Source organism: Symphalangus syndactylus, chromosome 24 (genome assembly GCF_028878055.3).
Source record: "Symphalangus syndactylus isolate Jambi chromosome 24, NHGRI_mSymSyn1-v2.1_pri, whole genome shotgun sequence".
Taxonomy (NCBI): Eukaryota; Metazoa; Chordata; class Mammalia; order Primates; family Hylobatidae; genus Symphalangus; species Symphalangus syndactylus.
Genome location: NC_072446.2, coordinates 13732245 through 13736397, shown reverse-complemented (window position 1 = coordinate 13736397; position 4153 = coordinate 13732245). Strand labels below are relative to the sequence as shown.

General features: G+C 45.8%; 1 long non-coding RNA gene across 1 annotated transcript; it reads left to right on the top strand.

Annotated features, from left to right (window-relative positions):
* The first annotated feature begins 336 nt into the window (after positions 1 to 336).
* On the top strand, positions 337 to 1867 carry LOC129474816 (uncharacterized). Its single transcript, XR_008654647.1, has 2 exons — positions 337 to 435; positions 1423 to 1867. It is a non-coding gene; the product is annotated as an uncharacterized lncRNA (long non-coding RNA).
* Positions 1868 to 4153: the final 2286 nt, after the last annotated feature.

Below are 4153 nucleotides of genomic sequence, written 5' to 3'. Positions count from 1 at the left end.
TGCTAGGAATGGAAACATCGAAAGCTCACTGGGCATCTTGGGAGGATGGTAGGGAACTAACTATTCCAAAAACTGATAAATAAAGGGGAAAAATCAAGCATTTATCTTGCTTTTTTAAAAAAACATAAGAACTGTATATCAGGGAAATTGGATAGTTAATGAGGGGAAGTTTCTCTTTATAGAAGTCTTTCAGGCAATAAATAAAGAAGACACACTAGAACTTGAATATTGCCATTTTAAGTGAAACCATGAGGATGCAATCAGCAGAATGCAGACTATGAAAAATTCTACAGCATCTGATCAGATTCCTTCAACTGGTAAATTGCAGGGATAGAGTATCTGTAGATTAAGACTTAGAAGATATATCAACCAAGTAACCACTTACAAAACATAGACTGGATTTGGATCCCGAATTGAACACATTTTCTTTTAAAGGTATTAGCCATTCAAGAAAACCTGGATGCAGATTTGATATGATACTGAGGAATTGATAATTCGTTGTGATAATGGTATTGCTTATGTCTTTTGAAGAGCCCACGTCTTTGAGAGATAAACACAGAAATATTCGTGGTGTTTGGCATTTTCTCCAAAATAACTCATGGGCAGGGGAGACAGAGGGGGTCAACTATTGAGGATGGTGAGGGATACATGGGGCTTTATGCTACTATTCTCTCTACTGTGCATATGTTTGATATTTTCCATATATATATATTCGAGATGGAGTCTCTCTCTGTCACCCAGGCTGGAGTGCAATGGTGCGATCTCAGCTCACTGCAACCTCTGCTTCCCAGGTTCAAGCATTTCTCCTGCCTTAGCCTCTTGAGTAGCTGGGATTGCAGGCGCACACTGCCATGCCCGGCTACGTGTTTTTTTTTTTTTTTTTTTTTTGAGACAGAGTCTCGCTCTGTCGCCCGGGCTGGAGTGCAGTGGCGCAATCTCGGCTCACTGCAAGCTCCGCCTCCCGGGTTCACGCCATTCTCCTGCCTCAGCCTCCGAGTAGCTGGGACTACAGGCGCCCGCCACCGCGCCCAGCTAATTTTTTGTATTTTTTAGTAGAGACGGGGTTTCACCGTGGTCTCGATCTCCTGACCTCGTGATCCGCCCGCCTCGGCCTCCCAAAGTGCTGGGATTACAGGCATAAGCCACTGTGCCAGGCCTATTTTCCATATATATATATATATATATATATATATTTTTTTTTTAAAAAAGCAATCAACAATCCAGGAAGCGGGGCCTATGCTGGAACATCACCTCAAGGCCAAGCTTATAAAATCTACAGTTGATGAAATACTGCAAAGTGTTCATCAGCCTGTCATCAAGAAATGCTGGAGTGATGATGTCAACGATCATGCCAGTGAGGGGCTCTGGCAGCTGATTCCAAAGCCAGTGTAATATCTGATGCCTACTCACTGTCACCCCCAGAATACTGAGGGCCAAGATGGCAAACTGGTTCCGCCAAGGCAAGCAAGCCCAAACCATCGCTACCCAGGATGGAAGCCTCATTTCGCCAGGGCCACCCGTGAGGCAAGCAAATGAAATATTCACCTGGACTCACCATCATCAATGCTTCAAGAAAACTGTGGTATGGATGATCAAAACCATTTACCATCCCAGCCAGCCTGCCCCCTTCCAAAAGAAAGAGCATGTTTCAGCACCAGCTCCTACAAAGAAGAGTGACTGCTTTAAAACAGGGACTGTCAGATGGGCTAATTTCCTGAATGTTTCCCAAACATTTCTTTTCATTTCTTCCTATAAGAGATGCTTTCCACAAATACCAAGGTATTGATTTTCCAATTGATCGAGGTGGAGAATGTTTCATACAGTTATGACTCCTGACAAGTGGGGAATAAAAAGCCAATCATAATGAGTTCATTTACTTGGCTTGATTATATTACTTTATAACACAATGCATACCCAACACACTCTCTCAAGGACATCGCCCCTCTAGGCTGCCAGCTCTTCATGATGAGGCCGCTTAATGCTGAAATCCATCTTACTGCATGATGTGTGGATTTTAAAATCATCCTTAGTGGACTTTAAAAAAAAGTGCCATAGCCATGCTATGGACTCTTCCCCTACACCCATGAAGACTTGACTGATAGAGTGAGAATGACTCAGATTTGGGGATGGGGGTTATAGAGGGTGTTTGTTGATGAACGAAGCGGGGGGAATGCAGTGAAAGCCTAATTGTCAGTTATAAATATGCTGTATTTTCCCTATTGATTATATGACATTGAAATTAAAAGGATTACCTTATTAGATCATATTTAGGCATAAGTATGCCCTTCGTGCTTGACTCGGGGCACTTGCAAGAGACTAATTATTTGAGATGAACAGCACAGTCTGTTCAGCGCCCCAGACGGTCCAAGTGCTGCCCCTATTCCTATGCAGATGCTGTTGGACTCTTCAGTCTCTTTCATGAAGTTCATAGAGATTCTCTGTTCTGACCAGCCTCCTGTGGCTACACAGAGCCCTCCTATACATCTTCTCAGCAAATTAGGAGATGGGGCCTAAATAGGACTTCTGTTTGAGGATTTGGATGGCTGGCGCATCGTTTTCCATAAGCTTTTTGGGGCAAGGTCTGGAGTTGAGTGGTCACCAACAGAGCCTGGCACTTCTTTAAATAAAATGTCTTACAACAAAACCCCAGCGCTCCAGCGCTCCCAGGAAATGAATCATGGAGGTCTGCCTGAGGTGACTCTGTGGAGAGCAGAGCATTTATCCCTGTGGACACCACAAAGCCTTCTTGTTCATCTTCTTGGGTGACTTGTTTTAAAAAATAGATTCCTGCTCCTCCCTGCCTTCTGAACAGTGTCTATTGAGCACAATTTAGTTCTTCCTTGATGAGTGAGGTCAGCCCTTCCCTCACCTTCCAGAGCTCAGCTCAACTAGGCTGCAGGGCAGACGGGCCCGTGGTCTGCACATTTCTCATGAGAATGAGCTATAAGGGACAAAGCCCCATCCTGCCTCTCTCCATGGACTGTGGCTGAGCAGCATGAGACTTCTGGACCTCAGGGTCCTCGTCTGAGAAGGGTGCTTCTTAGTGGGGCCAGAGCAGGAATTCAGCGAACAAGTAAAGTGATCATAACGCTGAAAATGCATGGGTCATTGTGGGGGGATGCTAGGCCTCCAGAAGTGCCAATCTTAGCCACTCTTGACTATCATAATGCCAATTTCTTGCATCAGAGATTCTTGGCCAGCCACATTTGCTCCCCACATGCTTAGACTGTGGTTACTAGGGACTCCTCCCATTTGCTATTGAATTCCTCTTTGTTCTAAACCTGAGGCCTGGAACCACCCACCCAAATGGAGTGAAGGTGGTGTCCGTCCCCACTTTCCCCACTGTACCTGCTGTCACCACCTTCTCTCTGCCTGCTCGGGGTGGGTGGGGCCCTCTCCACATGCCTCCTTTTCCTCAAGGGTGACCTGGTGAGATGAGATGTTCCAACAGCCCAGTGTTGACCCCAAGATGGGGTCCCATTCCAGCTCCATCATTCCTTCTCTGTGTGGCCTTGGACAGGTCATTGCACCTCTCTGAGCCTCAGTATTCTCCTCTGGAAAATGGAGCTACAACCCTTAAGCTTCAGGGTTGCATCTGAAGAGTTAGGATCAAAATAAATAAACTCGTGCAAATTCCCAGCACTTGGCAGGGGCTCCGGAGGGGGGCAATTAATCTGCCCATTCGTCCAGGCAAGGTGAAACCAGGCTTTGATTTTGGCTGAGTTGTTTAATTTTCACTTCTGCTAACAGCCTGCCTTTAATGTGACCTCTCTCCTCATTCATTTCTGGCTTTCCGAGCTACCACGGAAACCACTCTAGGCAAAACAGTAAAAGTGAATGATAAGTCAGAGCCAGGTTCATTCTCGGTAATATAGAACTTGGCCACTAAAGCAATTACTTAATGTAATGTTCCCCAGGAAGGGAAGGGGATGCTGAGCTTATTGAGTGGGTGCCTACCATGTGCCAGGCCCTGAGCCAGCCACTTCATCTCCTCCAAGCCTCCCTGGCACACAGATCCCAGAGGTTTGCACTTCTCTGACATCCCCATTTGTCTGCACCCACTAATCATGGGCCATTATTCCATCTCTACCTTCAGACAAGACAACTCTTGGCCATCACATTTCCTTAACACTCCAAGCCACTATGCCAAGTC